Source organism: Rattus norvegicus, chromosome 11, assembly GCF_021556685.1.
Source record: "Rattus norvegicus strain SHRSP/BbbUtx chromosome 11, alternate assembly SHRSP_T2T, whole genome shotgun sequence".
NCBI lineage: Eukaryota > Metazoa > Chordata > Mammalia > Rodentia > Muridae > Rattus > Rattus norvegicus.
The window spans coordinates 77,884,386-77,908,123 of record NC_141544.1 but is presented as its reverse complement, the minus strand read 5'-3'; the positions used below and the strand labels follow the sequence as shown (position 1 = coordinate 77,908,123).

The window sequence follows — 23,738 nt, the reverse complement described above, 5'->3', positions numbered from 1 at the left end:
GGTACACACCATCATGTATGGTAGTATAATGGCGGTCATGGCAGCACGCACTTGATAAAACCATGCAATGCGTAAGAAAGAAACTTAGTCTTCTACGTGAAGCCCTGTCGATTGGCCCTAACAAACCCGCTCGCTGAAGGCGGTAACAGCAGAGGAAGCTGGGTGCCGGGTGGATACAGAGAGCTGGGAATTCTCTGTGCTATCTGCTCAATAAAAAAAGAAAGAAAGAAAGAACCTAAACTGTTCTAAAAATAGAAGCTATTAATTTAAAGACGCACGCACACTGATTCCTGGCAAAGCAACTAAATCAATGACATGACATTTCGACTCCTGCACTAGTGGGAAAGTGAATTAGCATTCGAAGGTTCACTTCCCCATGTTCCACGGTGGTCATCAAAATGCCATGCATACAGCAGTGCTGAGAAAAATCTCCAGCGTTGTATTTATAGCCGCGCTTGATAATTTATGCATATTTCTGGTGCAGAACCATAGGTTTTTATGTCAATTCCTTAAGTAAGTGAAAGAAAAAAAAATCCACCACTTTCTGTGGGCCAGATAAATTTAAGAAAAATAAAAGTGCCCAGTTTCTTTTTCTTTCTTTTTTCTTTTCTTTTCTTTTCTTTTCTAGAAGTACATTCTTAGAAATGTGATAGGTTTCTTTTCTCTTTGAGAGGGGATGCTATCTTGGTCTATCCCATAAGCACATTTTATATAGTAAGAGCATTCGAGGTCTCTGTTTTTCTCTTCCGATATTTTTTAGGCTTTATTTTATTTTATTTTATTTTATTTTATTTTATTTTATTTGTACAAGTGAGTCACTGACATAGTAAGGGACAATCTCACAAACTCCTACAGACCCCTCCCACACCCACCCCACTCTCCCCAGCTGGCTTCCCTGTTTCCTTAGCTGTCCCAGCCTGTCCTTTATTCACTTTCTTGTGATGCAAATTTACATCCGTCGCTCATGTAGACTAGGAAAGAGCCAACGTCTATAGTTTGTCAGATGCATTCTACCAGTTTTTGAACATAAAACCTACAACCCGGGACATGCTTCACCGGGATAGTCTCTAGGGAGAAATCAGAAAAGGCAAGCTGCCTGGGGTATTTGCAGGGCGTTTTCAATTGAGAGCAGACTTTGTTTTCTTCTCCAGATACATGATAGCTTCAAAAACTATAAACTTTAACAGTTTACAATTAGGTAAATCGAAGACATCATTCACTTTATTAAAGGGGGCTTATATGAAAATATCGTTGAGGAGATAAAAGTTGCCTTGGGGGCGCGTATACTCCAGACAGGGTGCTCCTGAGCTAGGACCTGGAGCATCTGCAGAGGTACCTATGTTAATGCTGTAGGCAGCAGAGAATATGAGAAACTAGGTGACTACAGCTGTGGCAGATGAGGGCCATGATCCCAACATCCAGGGTCTGAGGGACGGACGGAGGCCTGCAGTCTGGCGAAGACAGGCAAAATGGAATCTGGGGCGTCTGGGAAGTGTGTGGAAAGCACACCACTGGTTCATAGGGAACCAGATAGAACCTAAGTCAGGGAAGCAAGGGTAAGGTAAAGAAAGACCACATGGGGAGCAATGGGGAGATCACCAGTCACCCTAGGGACACTGGAGACTGACCAGGGTATTCCAAAAAGGCATTCAGGGAACTTTTCCTATCTTGCCTGCCATACTGGGCACCCAGACACCTCGTGGAAGGAGCTATGGAGGAACTTGGGTTAACTGCAGGCTCTGAAGACACACAGAGGTGCACACAGGCCTGACTTCTCTTTATTCCTTTGTATTCCTGCAAAATTTTCTGTCTTGCAACAACACATGAAATTAAAGACGTCATTACATCGTTGGAGATCTCTGGCCTTGGGCTCAAGGAGAGCTGGAGAATAGCCCCTGCCCCCTTGGGGCCTGAAGTTGAATGAGGAAACCTGTACCCATTCAGCAAGGTCAGGGGTCTGACCACCAAGTGATTGTGAACTTGCCTGAGAACTAAGGAAACTCAGGTTCTGCATACCAAGTACCCTGTTGGCTTATCTGTTCTGAGAAACTACCATTTCCCTCAGACTCCCTTTTAGAAAACTCAGAATGATGTAATATTCTAAAGGTCAAAGTTGCTGGAAGACATCAGACCATGTTTTCTTCTGTCTCTACAGAGGAGGGCAGAGCATGCATAACAAAAGTAACACGTTTTTGTAAAAATGACAGCATATTTCAAATTTGAGGAAGTCAAGGATTTTTGAAAGTATCTTATGCAAAAATATCTGGACAGGGGTCTAAATAAGATGTGCATGGCAAAGTAAAATAAAATAGGTCAGGGCACATAGAAAGCCTGTATAAATGACTAATTTTGTTTTTTAAAAAGAAGCTGATTTTTTTTTTAAAAGATTCCATTTCACCACAGGAGTGGGAGAAGGACCTCTTTAAATTTTTGGTTTTAATTGACATCTTTAAAACCAGAAGCAATGCACGGGACACTGGTGAACCCTTGGGATGTGCACTCCCACACCTGGATTTATTAATTAACATTTGCAGCTGCTTTCTACTCCTTTCACATCCTTCTCTCTAGAAGATTCTAATGGATGATGCTACTTAGAAGAAATTTTGTTGATAAAAATCAACAGTTACTCATCCTGGTCCTCACTTTTGAAAAGGGCCTCCCTTTGAGCTTCCTTTAGACTGAAAACAATCTGAAATAAGCCTTACACTGGATGGTGATGCTCTCGTAATGGGAAAAGTTGAGATTTTGAAGGACATTTCTAAGCCAACGTGACCTTTCTGTGTCAGGACTTGGAGACAAATACTGCATCTAAGTGGCTTTCACTGTGCATGGCCCATTTGCATACAAACAAAAGAGGTTATTTTTAAAGAGAGGTGTCCCCTTGTTTTTATTTAGGTCCCTTGGGATGGCGGCGGTCAGGGAGAAGTGTGTGGGTCATTTTCATGCAGTGGCTCCTGTGCACACGTGTTTATGTCACTTTCCCTTGCCTTTCTCTTACTCATCATCGGCTTCTGGTTCATTAATGACCAGATTTGGAGTGCTTGTCACCTGTTGCTAGACTGTGACATCTCAGTTTCCTGGCTTAAAAGACCCGTTCCTTGTTCCTCACAAGCTAGGTCACACTTCTGCTGTTCACTATCTAAATTCAATTTTACTGTTCTATTTTTTTCACTCATCCTGTACAAATTACCTGCTGGGTATAGCCCACAGTTACTCTTTTTTGATCTCCAGGCTCTCTGAAGACTTTGCTTCTTTGAATACACCATAAGCTGCTCCTCATGCCTGGGACCCCTTCCCTTGCCTTCTCAATGGCAAGTCTGTGCGTGCTCAAAATGAAGGGTATTTTACCATTAATGGCTTCCTGACACCTTTACCTGCTCTTTTCAGGATGCCTGTGTCTTCCTCACAATCAGACAACAGTGTTTATTCATCCCTACAAAGCTTCTCATTGTGTTCAATTTTCTTGGCTTGAGAGCCTTAGTGTTGCAGGATATTGGATCACACTGTGAACCTTGAGGTTGTTTTATTTACTGAAACAACAACAACAACAAAATTCTGTTTCTAGTTGTGTGGTTCAGCCCTTAGCACACACCTTTCATCCTGTGGCTGGAATATAGACATGCCCTTAGTACACACCTTTAATCCCAAACAATGAAAAGAAAGATAGTTTGTAGAAGGAAGCACCCATGTTTGAAAGTGGTTTTTAATTGAGAGTCAGACAAAGTGAAGAATTAGAGAAAGATTTGACAGAATAGGATATGCCCAAGTGTCACAAAAAGAGAGAGAAGAAAGGGAAGCTACTTAAGAGAGCAGTGCAGAGAGGAAGGAAATGTGGCATTTTTACTGGGGAGAGTTTTACAGAGACAGGTTGAAGAGAGAGCAACCAAGACACAGGTGAAGAAAGAACAAGCCAGAGAATGAGAAGGAGCCAGAGGATTAAAACATGTTGCCAAAGTTAGTATGAGGCCAAGCAGAGCAATTCAGTCAGAAACTGAGAGAAGCCAGATTGTATCAGTCAGCTTGGAGAGGAGTTAGAGCCAGAAGAGCTGAGTTGAATCAGCCAACTGGAGAGGGGAAAGAACCAGGAAGGGGTGAGCTTACTCAGCAGTAAGTCTCAGAGGCTGAAAACTTGACGGGCAGGATAAGATTATAGAGGCTAGAAGCTTCCAGGACTACGCCTAGGATAACAGACAGAGACAGTAAGCCTTGGAGATGGTGCTTATATCAAGTAAATGATAATTACACTTACACCTTAGAGTCGGGGCCATATTTCTCTCCCCGTGTCATTCACTCTACTTGATACTAAGTTGCAGGTCCAGCCTGTGATTCAGTGTATCTACTAAGTCTGGATCTGCCAACCAACGAGGTAGGCTCCTTGATGTGACTGTATGCCTGCAGTCCTTCATTTAATCTTCACGATGCATGTAAAATGTCTGACATATGAGGAAACCGTGTTTCAAGGATGATACAGCCTGTGTGATCTTCAGTGGAGTGTAGAATTGAATCCATTTTGTTTTATGATTGTGGTCAGAGGGGCAGATGGATGCACCCTACTGTTGTGCTGCTGTTGCTGTTGCTGCTGTTGTTGTTGTTGTTACCTGAATGTTAAATGGCTTGGCACTTTTCTCCAGTGAGTCCCTCTATTCTGTGCGACCTTGAGCTGGCGGCTGAACTAGTTTCTCATTCTTCTCCATTGGTGGAAAAGCTCTAACCCATTTGACCGCTGCCAAGACTTGGAAGGGCAGCTATAGGAAGCTCTCAGAATGGACCCTGGCCATCACAGACACTCCGTGCTCCATCCCCTTCCACTCCACATTTGATTCTCCTCCTTTCAAGGACTTACACCTTATCCCTGGAAAGTTTGGAACCACTCAATTTTCTAATGGACAACAAAACAAAACGAAAACAAACAAACGACAAAACCCCAGAGCTTTGCTATGTTAACGACCTGTGCAGAGTTCCATTAATCTGATGAAATATTTGTTCTGAGGCCCCCTAGAACTGAATCAGACCCCTCAAAATGGGCAAATAAATAAAGGGACCATGGTATAAGGTCACGTACAAATCCATGTGCAAGCATTCAATAGGCTGAGTTTGGCCACCTCCTCCCACTCCCCCTTTCTGACTTTTCATTTCCCTGACAGCCCTGATGGTTAAAGCCAGAGATCCTGGAAACAGACAGTGATCAGCCAGTGTACGAGAAAGCTCACTTTTCTGATTTCTGATTTCTGAACTCTCCATTCACTGATTTCACAATCTAGTTCCCTTCTGCCTGAGAGAAGCTCCTTCCACTCTTCCCTCCTTCCAGGGCAGAGATCTCAGGTAAGAAGGACCTGGCTTCCCTGAGGAAGTGGGCTGACAGGTTCCTCACTTGCCTTTGCACAGGGCTGTCTCTGACAGACTTTCTGCTCTCAATAGGAAGGCTCTTAGACTCAGGTCTGGAAAGTCTGAGCAAGGTCATATTCTTAAGTAAAGGCAGCTAAAACGGAGGAGGAGCCAGGTTTCCACGGAAGGTGGGCAGCCTCTGTAAACTAGCTGAATTTTCCATGGGGAATGTGACCTCCTGCTAATAGGTGTTGCAACTCTTCAGAGGAAAACAGGACTCAATTTTGTGCAGATTCTCCATATATATATATATACACACACACACAATTATATGCATACATATATGCAATTAATTTTGATGAAGCTTCCTTTTTATTTTACTCTGCTATTTCAATGACTGGGGACTACATGTAGGTTACAGCCTTTAATTTCCCAACCTCCTCTGTAATTTTGTTCGGGATCGAGACTACTGGCTCTCTCCCGGCTCCTGCCTTTATCACTTGGTCACCAGAGCAAATTGTACCATTTTCTCTGTGGTGTGAGTTTGTGAGTACATGAGCACTTGTGTTTCTGTGCACCTGTATGTGAATGCACGTGGAAACCAGAGGTCCATCTCCGGGGTCTCCCTCAGTCGTTCTCCACAGACATTGTTGAGACATCGGGCATCTCTTACTGAACCTGGAAGTCACTGATTCCAGTAGAACGATGGCCACAAAACCCTTAGGATCTGCTAGTCCTTGTCTTCCCAGCTCTAGGATTTCTGAAGTGTGCCATGTGGCTTTACAAGGTTATTGGGGATTAAATCTAGGTGTTCACGCTTACGCACTAGGAATTTTACCCATTAAGCCATTTCTGGAGCCCTGAGTTCAAATCTCTACACATAACCATGATCCTTTGTGCTGCTAAAAGTACCCCTCCCCAGCGCACACACACACATACACACACACACATGCACACACACACATGTGCACACACACATGCACACACATATGCACACGCTTGCACACACACGCACACACATGCGCGCACACACACACGCACACACATGCGCACACACACATGTGCGCACACACACGCATGCACACACACATGCACACGCATGCACACACACGCACACACATGCGTGCGCACACACATGCACACACATGCGCACACACACATGTGCACACACGCGTGCACACACACATGAACACGCATGCACACACACGCATGCACACACACGCGCACACACATGCACACACATGCACACACATGCACACACACGCACACACATGTGCACACACATGCACACGCATGTGCACACACACGCATGCACACACACGCACACACACATGCACACACATGCACACACATGCACACACACGCACACACATGTGCACACACATGCACACGCATGTGCACACACACGCATGCACACACATGCGCACACACACATGTGCACACACACGCATGCACACACATGCACATGCATGCACACACACACGCATGCACACACACACGCACACACATGCACACGCATGCACACACACATGCACACACACATGCACACGCATGCACACACACACGCACACACACACACACACACACACACACACATGCAGACTGGCTCTAATACCAGCTTTGTGATGTTCAAGATGCATCTTTTACTCGTGAAGAATTGAGAACAACACCATCTGCAGTTATGAAGCTTAAATTAGATAATAGGACATGATACTGTGTGACATAATTCTTGACACAGAGTAAGAGGTGTCTGCTCTGGTGATTTTCCCTCCCTATATTGGCAGTAGCCTCTGCACAGGATCCCTGTCTGATCCATGTTCACTTCTCCAACATCACTGGGTAAATTAATAAAACACAGTCCCGGCCTCCTCCTTGCTGCCTCGGGCTCACCACATCCTGGCCCCATTGTAGTATCTTCCTAAACATTTCTACTCATGTTTGCCTCAATCTCCTGTGAGTCCCGGTTGTCCTAACAGAGGTCAAGAGGTCAAGGTAAAACAGTGGCCAAACCAAGCCCTCCCAGACACGGAGCCATTACATAAAGCCAGAGCACTTCATCAAATGTTTACAAAGTTTACCTTTCTGACTCTTTGAAGTACAAGACCAGGGTGTCCTGCTTTGTCCTTACTCACAGGACAACAGTGTGGAGACTTGTTTGGAGAGGGCCTGACAGGCAGACACAGTACAGTTTCCGCCAATCATACCCCATGGGTTAGACAGAAAGCACACACCTAAACCATTCACTTCCATTGTCTGGGGGGTCTCTGACAAGCCAGTCCTGCTGAGAAGCTCAACTTCACTACAAGAGTACTTTAACACTTAAATTTTTAGTTTATTTTATAAGTATGGGTCTTTTGTCCACACGGATGTCTATGTGCCATGTGTGGCTGGTGGCTGAGGAGGTCAGAAAAGGGTATCTAATCTTTTAGAGGTGCAGTTTTATGTGGCCGTGAGCCACCCTTGGGTGCTGGAAATCAAATCCAGGTACTGTGGAGGAGAAGCACGTGGTGCTCTTAACTGGTGAGCCGACTCTGTGGTCTAACCACAAGATTGCTTTGTACTTCATTTCATTGCAGAGTGATGTAAATTTACTGTGAATTTGGCAATTGCTATCAAAGAACCCTTTTTCTCATAATTGCCCAATCTAAAGGGAGTCGTGCTTGTTGCTTCTGGCTGTATATTATTTTCTTTAAAAAAAAACACATGGTCTCGTGTCATATTCTGTCATTAAAATGTCACTTTCAGCTTCAGGAATAGTTCACTGATCCATCCACTGACTATTAAACGCCCTTCACCATCTAGGCCGATTCTTAGTTTAAATAATGATGTGATATTCGTTTCTGTGCAAAAATCTGTGCCCCCATGGAGGTAAAATTATAGCCAGCTATATAAGCATTTCTCTAGTAATGGTCATTCGTGTGTCTTCTAGAATTAGAAGTACAACCATGAATTTAATCATTCATAGAACCTAATGCTGGAAAAAAAAAAAAAGTCAAGTCATTGCAACCTAGGAATAGAGAGTTGAGCACAGACCTGCAAGTGTAATGTCAGAGACTCCAACCTTAAGGCAGGGAAATCACAAGTTCAAGATTTGTCTGGATTACTAGTGCATTAGAGGCCAGCCTGGGCAACTTAGCAGGATTTTATCTCAAAATTTAGAAAAGGGGGCTAGAGACGTTGGCTTCGCAGCAGAAATGATTACCCAGCATGCAGCACACCTTAGGTTCTAAGAAACTTAGAAGTGGATGTAGATATCGAACGTCCGGAAGGCTAAAGAGCAGATTTTCACAAGTAGTTCTTGGAGATACTTACAGGGTTACCAATCACAGGGCTGGATTTTGTAGCAGTGTTTTAGGCATTCTGCCTTACATAGAACGAAGTTAGGTGGCTTTGCGGTTTGGTTCAGCATCTTCATCTGCATTTGGCCTGCCCTCGTGGTTATAATCAGAAGGCCAACCGCCCTATATTCTAGGTAAGAAGATTCCATTTCCCAGAATCCATCAGAGAAGACAAAGCTCAGTGCTGGGGAAAGGGACCCATTGTTAAAAACTCTTGCTGCTCTTCCGAAGGACCACTATCTCCTGGCCTCCTCTGTTTTTTGATCTTTTTACTACTAATGAGCTTTTTAAGGAAAGAAACACATTTGCTCATCTTCAGTGCCTTTTCAGTGTGGACCAAAATGCCATAGGGCTGTGTCTTAGTCTCTGATCTAATGGCTGTGGAGAGACACCATGACCAAAGCAAGTCTTATAAATGAAAAGAGTTTATTTGGAAGAGTTTAATTGGAGCTGGCTTACAGTTTCAGAGGCTTAGTTGAGTATCATCATGACAGGGAGCATGGTGGCAGGCAGACATAGTGCTGGAGCAGTAGCTAAGAACTGTATTCTGATCTGCAAGTGGAATGGGAGTTGCTGGGCCAGGCATGGGCTTTTGAAACCTCTAATCCCACCCCTAGTGACACACTAGCTATATCTTCTAATTCTTCTAATCCTTTCAAACAGTTCCATTTCCTGGTGACTAGCATTTAAATATATGAGGTTATGAGGACCATTCTGAATTTTTTTTAAAGCTATTATGAACAAGAGAAGCAGGCAGTGGCCAGACAGGTGCCCTCTGTGAGAGTGAGCATTGGAGAATCTGAATACATGTTGGCATGTACCTCCCCTGTCCATGGGGAAGACACCCATTTACAGTTCAACCAGAAACACAGGCGAGTACTGCTAGTGTGTGCTCACGTGCTTTCAGATTCTTGAAAACTCCACAAATTGACAATTCAATAAATGGAAATTACTTGGGAAGGGGCTGGATTGTCATGTGTTCAATACTTAGTTAAGATGAGCATTTTCAGTTTTTAAAAATTACTTTTTGGAACCTTTTTTTTAACTTTCAAATAATTGTAGATTTAAAGGAAGCAAGAAAAAATTATACGGGGAAATCTTGAATACTCTTCTACCAGTTTCTTCTAATGGTAATGTCTTATATAACTGTTCTTGACCGTCAAAGCCAAGAACTCAACAATGAACAATCCACAAACTCTATTCCAATTTCACCAGTGTTTCATGCTCTCATCTTTCTCTGGGTGAAGTTCTATAAAATTCTATCACCTCTGTAGGCCCATGAGATATGTGCCGTTACCAAGCACAGAGCTGAAGTGATGGAGCACTGGTTAAGGTGTGTATTGTTCTTGCAAGGGATCTGAGTTAGGTTCCCAGCAGCCATGTCAAGAGTTTTTTAACTGCCTGTAACTCCAGCTCTAAGGGAATCCAACTCTTATCTTGTGGTCTCCGTGGGCACCTGCACTCATGTACACACACACACACACACACACACACAGACACACACACACACACAGACACACATACACACACACACAGACACACACACACATACACACACACACACAGACACACACACACATACACACACACATACACACATACACACATACACACACACACACACACACATACACACACACACACACACACACACACACACACACACACACACACTATAGACTGATGGTATTCCCAGGAGTCCCCTGTGCTGATTTTTGATAATTGTGTCTTCCAGTAGCCCCTCGCTTCTATCTTCCACCTCACCATACCCATGGCAACTGCCAGTCTGGTCCCTGTCTCTGTTACAATGGCAGGTAAGTGGAACAAGCAACTTGTAATGTTGAGGGACTGGCTTTCATTGAGGGACAGGTAATTCCTTAGCGATTCATCAGACTTTTTGTGTGTACAAAGAGCTCATCTCTCTTTATTGCTGAGTATTACCCCATGGTGTTCCAAAGCGTGTTTAACTACTCACACTAAAAGTCATTTCTTGTTTTGGAATCTGACTATTATAAATGAAGCTGATGTGATATTTATGTACTGGTTTTGTGTGATTATGGGTTTTCATCTCCCTGGGCTAAATGGGAACTATTGCAATCACAGTTAAATGGTAAGAACATGTTTATCTTTGTAAGAAACCACGGAAGATTTTTCCAAAGGGCCTACACCATTTTAACACTTCCTGAAAGAGAGTGATCCTGTTTCTCTGCATCCTACCAGCACTATTGAAAACATTATTAATTTTAAATATTCTTATAGGAACATGGTAATAGTTCACTTTGATCTCAACAGCGGTTAATGACGCCAATCATCCTCCAATGTGGTAATTTGTCATTTATACTTTTTTGGAGAAATCTCCTTTTACATGTTTTGCCTGTTTCTTTTCTTTTTTTTTTTTTTTTATTAACTTGAGTATTTCTTATATACATTTCGAGTGTTATTCCCTTTCCCGGTTTCCGGGCAAACATCCCCCTCCCCCCTCCCCTTCCTTATGGGTGTTCCCCTCCCAACCCTCCCCCCATTGCCGCCCTCCCCCCATAGACTAGTTCACTGGGGGTTCAGTCTTAGCAGGACCCAGGGCTTCCCCTTCCACTGGTGCTCTTACTAGTTTTGCCTGTTTCTTGTTGGACTGTTTGTTTTTCTGTTCTGGCTGACAAATGAAAATGCATTCATAGCATTTGATTGCTAGCCATTTAATATTTGAGAAAATGAACTTTTTACCATTTGTATTTGTGATCGAGGCATAGTAGAGAGAGGCATTGTGGGTCAGACCTGGTGTCCAGCTCTTGAGAGGTAGAGTAGGAGATCTTAGCCTGGGGTCCCCTGTCTAAACACACACACACACACACACACACACACACACACACACACACACACACGAGAGAGAGAGGAAGAGAGAAAGAAAAAGAGAGAGAGACAGACAGACAGACAGACACAGACTCAGACACACAGCGAGAGATACACACACAGGGGAGGGGAGAGAGACAGAGAAAGACAGAGAGACAAAGACAGAGATTGACTACTGAATAATTAACCACATTGGGTTAGCTATTTTATAGCTATTCCTTAGCTATTTTATGAGCATTGTTTCTATTCCAAATCACACTATCAAATAACACAACATCCATTTCATCTGTATTCCTCCTGGTGCTTCCAAATTCCCACAGTCCCAGATTCTCCATGAATACTTGTTTAGTTGGTTAAAAAATCGCTGTAAGACTAGGTTTACTTTCTGGTTAGTTAAGTATTTTAGCTTTCCCCAATCTTACCAGTTTCAGGCTGTCATTTACTAACTAGTTAACATAAACTAAATGTTCACTCGTTTTTATTTTTTATTAGATGTCGCCTCTCAATAAATCTGGTAGCTTTGAATCTGAATAATGTGGATCTACGGTAATTGGGTTGCTTACACTAAGGCTTCCTGTAGTACAGACTCTTTTCTTTTAAAAGATTTATTTTACTTTATTTATGGGTATGAGTGTCTGTATCTGCCCGTCAGCAGGTGTGTGCAAGAAAAGGGTATTGCACTCCCTGGAGCTGGAGTTACAGGTAGTAGTAAGCTTCCTGGTGTAGGGGCTGGGAATGAACTCAGTCCCTATGGAAGAGCATCTGGACTTTTAACCCTATAGCCACCTCTCCATCCCAAATTTTGCAGTTTTGTTGAAATGGTCTCTCCGTGTAGCCCTGGTTGGCCTGGAACTCACCAGTGCACAGCTGAGTGTCCAGGAACTCAGAGAGATACCCCTGCCTCTGCCTTATAGGTGCTGGGCTTAAAGGCCTAGGCTACCATACCTTGCTGTGACTCAAAATATTTCTTCTTGACTCAAAATTTTTCAAGCAACCACTTTTATACTTGTGTTCTCCCTTTCTATTGAGTTATATTGTGGGCTTTGTCCATCTGCTTATTGATATCAAGTATGAATGTTCCCTGAGATTCTAGTTATGCTTGTTCGACCCACCCAAATCCTTCTCCAAGAATGGAATGGGACCATTATTTAGAGATGGGGCTTTTTTTTACAAAATAAGATAAAAATGGGGTCACTAGAGTGTGTCTTAATCTAAGCTTGTAAACGAGATGAGGAAATTTGGGTGAAGAATCATGAATTCTAGTGTCCGTGCATCTTTCCCTCGGTGACGCCACCATAGCTAGACTCTGAGCCATTTCCTGTCTTCCATTAACTCTTCGGTTCATGCTTTCACCCTGCGCCTGACTTATCCCTCGGTCTCCTTCATTTCACCATTTTTTCCCCAGTATTTAGCTTCCCACAGGAACCAGCCACTCAACGGAGGCTGCTCTTCTCCCTGGGCACATCTTGTTCTAGGTCAGCTCTCTAGGAATGTGGCCTGGTATCATTCTACCATGGCCATGAACACGTGGGGAGGGAAGACAGCACACAGGACATTAAACTTCCTGAATTCTAGTCCTAAGCATGTCATTAATAGTTAATTTTTAATAAGTAACTTCCCCTCTGTTTCTTAAGCACAAAACACAGTAATAATAAAATGACTAATAATAGTAATTACTAAGTTCTTATCAGAGCAAGATTCTAGACACTTAGTATAAATTGTCACACTAAGACCTCACAACCACATATGACCTCACTGTCAGCCACATTTGACAAGTGGGAGATTGAAGATTAGACTGGCTCAGCTGCTTGTTTAAGGCCCACTCCTAGAAGATGTGTCTGTGTGGGGTCAGGTATTCAAATACACAGCAACCGCCAAAACCAAAAAAGCATAATTCAAAACAAAACAAAAGGCTGAAGTCCTTGGCAGAGGGCTCCTACAGACTTTGAGTGATCACAGACACAGAAAAGTCAGTGTAGTTGATGACTTCTTCTTCCTTTTTTTTTTTAAATTTTACTTTTCATTTTCTCCCTACAGAAATGGTTCAAGCTGAAAGCATACAGGGAAGAGTAAAAACCCTCACACGTCTGGTGAGTATTGTGCACGTGTACACACCACTCACAGAACCGGCAGCCCCATGCCACCTACGTTTCCCATAAGCACATTGGAGACTGCCCTTTGGTGCAGTTTCTCTCTTGAAGACGATTTCATAATATCCCATTGTGGGTGTTTCATAAAATAACCAGTCATCTACTTTTAAACAATTGTTACTAAGATTTTCCACATTATAAAAAAATAACAAGAAGAATATCCATGCCATAGAACCTTTACTGACATATATCACTGTATAATTTTAAAAAAATGAACCATTCAGCGGCGTATAGACTTGAGGACAGCTAATGCGTTTCAGCGGAGTTTTGTTCAGAGGGACTACACAACCATCAAGGGACAATGTAAGTGCATAGTCTTCTTCCCTTCGTAGCGTGGGAAATTTTTGTTTGCCTTTGAAATTTAACATTTGTCATTTTGACCAAAAAAAATTGATAACTTTCTGTTATGATCTGCATTGCTTTTATTTCTAAGGTTCAACATTGTTTAATGCTATTTATTGCTCATAACTGGCTTGGGTCATTGGGACAAAGAACATCTTAAACAAGCATCACACAGACAGCAGCTTGTGATCCTACAGCTTGTGATCCTACAGCCAGCACAGTTCAGAGGTATCACTTCCACAGCTCCATGAGAACGCTGTTATGAATTTTTTTCATATGTATATATTAAATTTATTCTAGAGGAGAAAGAATTTTTTTACTTGGAAATTAATCTCTAATCTTTAGAAACAAAAGCAGCAAAGGCCCTTCTCAAACCAGTTGGCACTGGGTAGAAGAGGGAATCTCAAAGTGCAGCAATGAACAACAAAGGACGACCAAGAATCAGCCTCCAGCTGCCCAGGCAAAGGGCAAAGGAAGGGCAGGCATGGCTGGCTGCCTCCTGGAAGCCTGAGCCCTGGGGACCTGCCACAGCCAAAAGGATTTCACTTCCATCCTCCGGAGCCCTAGAGCTTTGAGCGATCTCCACCTTCTCCCCGCTCGACTATTAATTAATATAACGATACTGCTTGTCCGGACACCACCGTGACATTAATAAAACAACACCAGCGAAACACACAGCACGCCAGCATCCCACAGACACTGAGTATCTGAGCTACTCCCATTGCCTTTTTGTGTCTTAGTTTTTGTTGTTGTTGTTGCTGCTGCTGCTGCTGCTATTGTTGTTGCTGTTTTCTTGCATACAGTCACCCCTGAGAATCTGCACAAATACCAAAATCCTGGCTATTCACCTTCCCAGTATAAAGTGAGGTAGCAATTTGCATATTCCCATGTACTTAAAATTATCCCTAGATTACATACAATGCATACACAATCACACATAATTACATATACAATGTAAATGAATGACAACAAGTGCCCTGTGCCCGTTCAGTATAGGCACAACTATAGGCGAGCTACGTTTCTATCTTAAATGGGAAGTTGCTCCCAGGTGGCCCTCTGTCCATGGACGTGGAAGCCGTACATTCAACGAACTGGCTGTGCCCTTTCTCTGCGTTTTCTTTGGCCTCTCTTCTTTTGCCTACTCTCTACTTGACCTCTTCACCTTTAGATCAAACTTTTAAACAAAAAAAGTGCCTCTTCTCATTCTCATACTTATACAGACATTTAAAAACCCATCCCAGCCTTAAAAATCAACGAGTGTAGATACTCAATATCTGGAACACAAATCAATCACCTTTGGGGGAAAAAAATTACGACTATCAGCTGCTTTTGGTACCTCAGATAAGTCTTATCCACCCGAAGTAAAAAAAAAAAAATCATTGTAGAAAAGGTAAGGAAAGAAAGAAAGGAAGGAAGGAAGGAGAGAGAGAGAGAGAGAGAGAGAGAGAGAGAGAGAGAGAGAGAGAGAGAGAGAGAGGAAAAGAACGAGTTTCCTGATGTGGGAGCCAGTCGCCCCGTTTTACTTTAATAGCACCCTCCCTTCTTGGCGCTCTCACTTAGGGTCATTAAACAAATACACTGCACAGGAGAACGGGTCTAAGGCAGCTGGCTCGAAAGACAGAAATGAGATCGTGGTCTCCAATCTCAGTCTCCCGCTGAGGTTGTAATTCATAAGCCACACTGCAAAGAGCAGAAGCAACGCTCACCATCTGGGATCAATCGTGGGTGCTTCTGTAAGTTCTGGAACGCGAGAGTCTGGTTGAAGTGCTGCTGCCCACAAGGAGCCACGCTTACGCGCGTCTGCTTGCTCCTCTGTCTTCCTCAGCAATGACTATGTACCCCGTTGACTTTTTCTTAAGAGTTGTTCCTCTTTTCTTAGACTTGAGGAAGATATTTTTAACCCTTTCTTTGCTTTGCAGGTTATTCGAGTTCAGTTTAAAGCTTGAGGTTTAAAAAAAAAAATTCAGTGCCTTTAGTTCCGGCGTGATATTCAAAAGAAACTAAGAAGCCCAAGACAGGCAATGCTGTGAAATCAACTGACCAACTTTGTCTAGATAAAGAGTCCACTACACAGAGCTACCGTCGTCCCTAGACATAACTTGGCAAACGGGGAAGCCTTGTATGACTGAGAATTGCTCAGGTGACCCTTCAGACAGTTCCTGGAGCAGATAAGGGGTGTAGGTATGCGGAAATTGACTTGCTAAAAGTGCCTTGTATGACAATAAAGAGACTCTGCCAAGGCAGCTCTGGAGCTAAGTCTGTCAGAGCCACTCCACCCTGCTGCCCACCAACAGTTTCTAAACGCCATCTCTTTTCATTCAAACAAGGTGGTTTCTCCTTTTTTTTTTCTTTTTCTTTCTTTTTTTTTTTCCCTGTATATCTATTGATTTCACAACATTGCTTGTCTTGGGCTTCTGAGTTTTTTTTGAACATCCTGCCCGAACTCAAGGCACTGAATAGAAAAAAAAAATGCAATAAGACCAGGAACAAAACCTCATATCCTCATATCAAGGCTGGACAAGGCAACCCCGTAGTAGGAAAAAGCACCGTGAGTAGGCAAAAGAGTCCGAGACGACTGCACTTCCACTCTAAGGAGTCCCACAAAACCCCCAAGTTCACAATCACAGAACATATGCAGAGCACCTAGCAAAGACCCAGTCCGGCTCCAGGATTGCTGCTTCAAGTCTATGTGAGCCCCCACGAGCTCTGCTTAGTTGATTCTGCCAGCTATGTTCTCCTGGTGTCCTCGACTCCTCTGACTTCTAAAGTCTCCCTCTTCTAATGGGTTCCCTGAGCTCCGCCTAATGTCTGGGGGTGGATTTCTGCGTCTGCTCCCGTTAGCTGCTGGAGGAAATGTCTGACAGTGATTAGGTGCACATATATGAGGATAGCAGATAATCGTTAGGAATCACTTCATTGACTTGTTTTGCTCTTGTTGTTGTTGTTGGTTGATTGTTTTGTTTTTGTTTTTGTTTTTGTTTTTGGTCAGTCATGTTGGACTCTATCCTAGGTGTCTGCGCTATCCAGCTTCCGGTTTCTGGCCCTCCAGGCAAGGGATTCCCCTACTAGTTTGAGCCTCAAATTAATCCCGTCATTGGTTGACCACTCTCTCAAGCTCCGAGCCTTCGTTGCCGCAGCACATCTTGCAGGCAGGGCAGGTTTTATATAGAAGGTTCTGTGGCTGTGTGGGTGTCCTAGACCCGCCACTGGAAGTCTTGCCTGGTTACAGAAGACGGCTAGTTCAGGCTCCGTATCCTCTATTCCTCCAAGTCCTTGCTCCGGTCACCCTTATAGGTTCCAGGACGTTTTCACTGCACTAGGTTTCCACATGGAAATGCTCCTCCATTCCCCTCATCTCTCCTTGTACTCTCTCCCTCCCTCCTCCTCCCGTGTCCATGCCCACCGACAGCCAGGGAGCCCCATGTACGCCCCTCCTTGTTACTTAGCCTCTCTGGGTCTATGGATCATAGTGTGATTACCCTTCACTTAAGAGCTAATATCTGTTGCTGTAAAGTTGTAATAAAGGTTGTCTTTTATCCCGCACTAGATCTGGCGCCGCAGTGCCCCAAGATATCTGGTGGATATCTTCATCTGAGTCAGCAAAGCGTCTCACCTGCTCTGCTCCATCCCATATCACACTGCCGATGGCTTCTCTCTGAGCCTGGCAGCAATCTCTCTACCCGTCCAGTTCTCAAGGCAGGTTGCCACCATGTCAGAAATATACATCCCAATTCCTTGAAGGCTTAGTGTCTCTGGCCAATACATACCCTCTTAAACTTAAATCGCCACATGAAAGAACACACAACACAATAACCTCAGATCCAATTGATAAGATATAATTTACCCATCTAGACATACAAAGCCCTGTACACATCCATCCCTTAAGAGTATTCGTAACAACCTGTAAATGTGCAGAGAGGAATCTTAACATCAGCCTCCATGTTCTCTCCGCTGCTTCTCCTCCTCACTTCCAGTCCCCTCCTCTCTCTAAACTTTTCTCCCGCCCATCCATCCTTCTCGTCCAATGACAGGCCTCATTCTATCTTGTACCTGCCAACACCTGCGTGATGACATCATCCTACAAATATCCACTTATACATGAGTACATCCCATGGTTGTCTTTCTGGGTCTTGCCTTGCTCAGGATTTTTTTTTCTAGTTACATTCACTTATCTATAAATTTTATAATATCATTTTTTTCTAACAGCTAAGTAATACTCCATTCTTCAGTTGAGGGTCATCTAGGTTGTTTCCAGTTTCTGGATGTTATGACTAAAGCCTCTATGGATATAGCCATATATGGATATGGATATAGTAAGGATGGTAGAGCTGGGTCCTGAGGTAGATTGATTCCCAGTTTTCTGAGAAACCGCCATACTGGTTCCAAATTTGCACCCCCACTAGTAATGGAGGAGAGTTCCCCTTACTCCACATCCTCACCAGAATAAGTTGTTACTTGTGCTATTGATCTTAACCATCCCGACAGGTGTAAGGTGGACTCTCAAGTCGTTTTGGTTTGCTGATGGTTAAGGATGTGGAACATTTCTTTAAGTGTTTCTCAGCCGTTAGTGGATTCTTGACTAGGCAAAATTGGTCAGTTGGCCATGTGGTCATTCTTGGGATTCATAGGCATTACAGCCCAGTAAGCTTATTAATTGCTTCCCTCCTTGCAAGCATGCAGAGCACCCTGATACCATGAAAAGTAGTCCTCAGAAAGCAGGCTTTCAGGTCAGATCAAGTCTTTTGCCTGAAGTGCTTGTTTTCAGCAATAAGGACTTTATCTTCAACCTCTGAGAGGTAACCAAGAGTAATAGCAACAATCTGTATTGTTTGGGGGTTTCTTAGACTCCTCTGAGCAACTGGAGACGGGTTTCTCATGCCTGACATTGGGAATTTTGCTAGGTAGTTTAAGGCTTTTGTGGGGATTACTGTCAGTGTAGGTGGGATAACTTCAATTAAGTGTGTGTGTGTGTGTGTGTGTGTGTGTGTGTGTACAGAGATTACATATATATATACATATATATATAATTATAGGTGAATAAATAATAATATGGGTCCTTAATCTATTTGAAATGTATTTCACCCTCTTCCTATTTTTTTAAAATAGGTTCAAATCTAGAAGAAATTATCAAAGTTGAGACGAGAGCTTTCCCATGTATTAATTTGAAGAAAACGATCTACTGCTTCTTTATTCCAGCTAACAGTGATGTTTTTTAAACATATTAGAATAGTACAGATAGCTCACTTCTAACATCTTCTTAGCATTCTGGATGAAATGTACAATAACTGTTCCCCCGCCCACGGCTTTAAGACTTAGCAGTTTCAGTTTTGTTTCTGTTCTGCTCCAGCTTCTTCGTCTTAAAGTTTTCAATTTTTAATCCTCTTTGTACGGTTCTGGTAGTGTAGAAGAGAGTGGAAGAAATCGGATTGATGTTACAAAGGATGTTACTGGTAGATTCGCTTAGGGGATGTTAAGTCACACGATGCAGAATTTAGCTTAAGGATCACTGCCTCCAAAATACACTGAGTTTATCCCCATTTCTCTACCTGAGAACAAGGGTCCAGCAGGTAACTCAAGGGGGCATGTGACATCCTCATTAAGTCCTGGCTTGTCATAAAGTCCCAGTTCTCTTCTTGAGAAAAGGATAACACTGCAAGTGGGCAAGATGACCCTGGGTCACAATTAACTTGAAAAGGAATAACACTTAAAGCGATTCCGGCCCTGTGATCTACCATCTGCCCAAGTGGCCAGGTTGCATATCTTGTCTCTGTTTAAATTGTTCAAAGAATAAATTAGGGACAGCACCTGGGAGAGAGTTAAGGATGACAGCATATGTGGAGTGCATAAGCCCTCCCATCATATAATAAGCATAATAGCCATAACATAATGCATAAGCCTTCTAATGCATAGCTTCTATAAGTTAGTAAAAATTTCTATTGGTGGCTGTTCCTCTTCGGGCAGTAGCTAGACCAGCAGTTCTCAATCAATGGGTCATGACCCCTTTGGGGGGTCGAATGACCCCTTTATAAGACTTACATATCAGACCTTCTACATACCAGATATTTATATTAAGATTCATAACTAGCAAAATTACAGTTATGAAGTAGCAATGAAAATGATGTTATGTTTGGGGAGAGTCACCATCACATGAGGAACGGTATGAAGAGGTCCAGCATTAGGAAGACACTGAGCTGGACCCAGACTCATGCCAGTATTAATGAGTATTATTTTTTCCTGAGTGTGTGGAGTGAATTCTCACTGTGGAGAGGAGCATAGTTTTGCTATATTAAAATACTTTTTTAAAAGATAGGTGGACTGGGGCAGGCCTTGAACTTGCTATGTAGCTGAGAATGACCTTGAACCGGTCTCTCCAGCCTCCATATTCATCCCCACAACCAGCCTCCCTGAAACACAGCCTCAGATGATCTAGGAGGAACACTGGCCACAGGATTTGCTGTTGTTCTTTCACCAGCTCGGTGATAAATTTCTAACAACTTCACCCCTGCCTGGCCTTTTATTTAGGTAAAGAGTCAGTAACTCAGAAGTATAGACCTCTTCTGTTGTTTTCTGCCAGTTGGGGTTGAATGAAAGGCCAAGTTTTCATTTGATTCTCTAAAGTCATGGCCACTTCACTCAGCCAGCACAGTTCCCAGCTGGACTGCAATACTTCCTCAGAGGTAAGGGTAATTCTCACACCTCATCAAGAACCTTCCCTTTGCAACAGAGAGCATTACAGAAAACTACAATGGGTGAAACGAGTGATCCGGGGGTGCAGAGACCCAACGGACACACCTACAACATAACTTCTACACCGACGGAATCCCGGAAGAGTGGGCAAAAGAGTGCAGGAGCCAGAGCATGAGGATCATCTGTGGTGAGTGTGTGCCTCGTGGAAGTGATCGGGAAGCGTCATTCACGAGACGCGACAATATGGCCGCCTAAGCGAGAGCCGAAGAGCTATACCAATAGTCGTATTAATGTGGAAGGAAGCAATCTCACAGGGCTCCACATATAGACAAAGAAACTACAGGCAACTAAGTAATGCTAAAAGCAGGAGAAATAGTCTTCTCCTAAGTTCCCCAACTCTTTATTCTGTATCAAGTGGTCAGTCCCAGGGGTGTGTGTGCATGTGTGTGTGTGTGTGTGTGTGTGTGTGTGTGTGTGTGTGTGTATTATATACATTATATAATATGTATTATGTATATGGATACACACACATGCATATACACATACATGTGCATATATGTATATATATCTATATTGATATGTAATAATAACAATCGTTGGCTAGAAAGAATGGGGTTTCAAGAGGGATTGGGGAAAGGGTCACAGGAGAGGTATTGAAGAGAAGAAAGGGAAGGGGAAATGATGTAATTTTATTTTAATTTTAAGTTTTATTTTAAATTTTGGCTGGGTGTAGTGCTGCATGGCTTTAATTCCAGCACTCAGGAGTCAGAGGCAGGCGGATTTCTATGAGTTTGAGGCCATCCTGATCTACATACTGAGTTCCAGAATAGCCAGGGCCATGTAGAGAGAGACCCTGTCTCAAAAAAAAAGTTTTAAATAAATGAGAAGATAGCAAAATATACTTAAAATGCTTGAATACCTTCCAAATTATTGAAGGAGAATGAATAAAATGTATATGTATCTAAGTGGCATTGGATATAAAATGAAATATCGTAACAAAATAAACCAAAAAGTTAATATATACGATATTTGTTATAAATACTAAAGGGGGGATTTTTTTTTCAGTTTCCTAGCATTATAATCTATAATTTTATTTAAGACTGAATAAACATCTTCTCACAGTATTATGAACTTCTTGGTATCTTTGAAATAGTATATTAATTGTTGTGGTATGACATGAAATGTCTCCCATAGACTTATGCATTTGAATACTTAGTCCCCAGATTGGAGACATTTGAGAGTAGCAGCCCTGAGGGAGGAGACAGGCCACTGGGGACAGCTTTGAGTGTTCACAGTCTAGCCCATCTCTAGTTCACTCTCTCTATTTCGTGTTTGTGGTTGAGTACAAGCTATCTCAGTTTCCTCCTCCCACCACCGTGTTCACCTCTATACCTGCCCTTGCTCCCGTGCCTCCTTGCCATGACAGATTCTTATCCATCTGGAACTGGAGCCAAAACAAATGTTTACTTCTTCTATAAGTCGCCTTGGCCATGGTGTTTTATTACAGCAACAGAAAAGTAGCTAAGAGAATAGTGTATTATATTATAGTAAATATTATATTATAATATTAGTAAATATAGTAAATATTATAGTAAAATTCTTCCCCGAATGTCAGGGGGTATATAGCTTCTACTATTTTTCAATATTAACAATTTTTTTTTATTCTTTTTTTTTTTCGGAGCTGGGGACCGAACCCAGGGCCTTGCGCTTGCTAGGCAAGTGCTCTACCACTGAGCTAAATCCCCAACCCAATATTAACAATTTTTATTAAGATATTTTTGTACGACTTCCATGTCCTCCACGGGCACATAAACAGATTATCCGAAAGGTTAGTTGCTCAAACCCAGTAATGTTTAGGGATTGAGATCCAGAATAAATTCAGTTTCAAAATGAAGGACTTGAACGAATACTTCTCTAAGGAAGGTATACAAATAGCCAATAAGCACATGGAAAAATATTTCATAACTATTAGACATCATGGGAAGGTAAACAAACCTAACCACAGTGAACGTCAGCAAGATAGCAGAATAGGAAGCCTCAGCCCTCCTTCCTCCCACAGAGATGTCCATCCAAGAACAGCGCACACGGGCTGGCTGAGATGGCTCTGAAAGGAAATGTGGTTCTGTGTGGAAGGAGAGGAGAAACTCCTAAAAGCTGTCTTCTGACCTTCACACAGATGCTGAAACACATGCATCACATACAAACACATACACACGCACACTACACACATGCAATAATAATAATAATAATAATAATAATAATAATAATAATAATAATAAATGTCAGCAATAGTTGTAAATCACAGTTCACAGCGTGAGGAGTCTGGAAGTCAGTTAAGGAGCTCCTTCACACCAGGCGAACACAAACCCAGCTACATCAAAGCCAGAGGGAACATTTGCAGCCCACTGGTGCAGGAATTTGGTCATTTGGTCGAGCACCACACAGTTGGAATGATTTTTTAATACTTGGATAACCCCAAGAGAGAGACAGAGCTGGACCACGTATGCTCTAATTCAGGGGAAGGGCTACATGAGGAAATTGCTTCTGTCCTGTCCATCTCATAGATCCGAGATCTCACAGAACCAGAATACTTTAAATGACTGGAAACAGCACAGGAGAGCAGAGAGGTGCCCCGCTGCTCTAGAGTGCCCTCAACACACCAGACACAGGCAGACGTTGCATCAGACTTGCCCTCATGGAGAACACTAGAGCAAGCATCTAGTGTTCCTATTTTGTGGGGGATGGGTATTTGTGAGGTTTTTGGTTTCCTTTATGAATGCCTTTGTGCACTGACAGGACCTAGCATACTGTAGATGGATTCTTGAGGGCTGCTGGGAAGAAATAAATGGGTAAGTGCTGCTCCAGCAGACATGGAGTACAGCGGGGGGGGGGGGTGTGCATCTTGGTGACCCCTTCTTTGAGGGAAATAATAGAGCATGTATTCAGTATTTCAACATTTTATGAGTCTGACCAAGGAAGTCTGTATTAATTAATTTTCTTATTATTTTGACCAAGATGTCAGAGGGAAAAACTATTCATGAACGAATAG

General features: G+C 42.8%; 1 protein-coding gene across 2 annotated transcripts in view; it reads right to left on the bottom strand.

Moving 5' to 3' along the window:
• Nucleotides 1-15,831, bottom strand: part of Cd86 (CD86 molecule) — a 58,591-nt gene extending 42,760 nt beyond the window's left edge. For both annotated transcript variants that reach the window (XM_087576827.1, XM_087576828.1), the window contains exon 1: nucleotides 15,709-15,831. The gene's annotated coding sequence lies outside the window, so the exon portion shown is untranslated. The remainder of the gene's footprint in view (nucleotides 1-15,708) is intronic.
• Nucleotides 15,832-23,738: the final 7,907 nt, after the last annotated feature.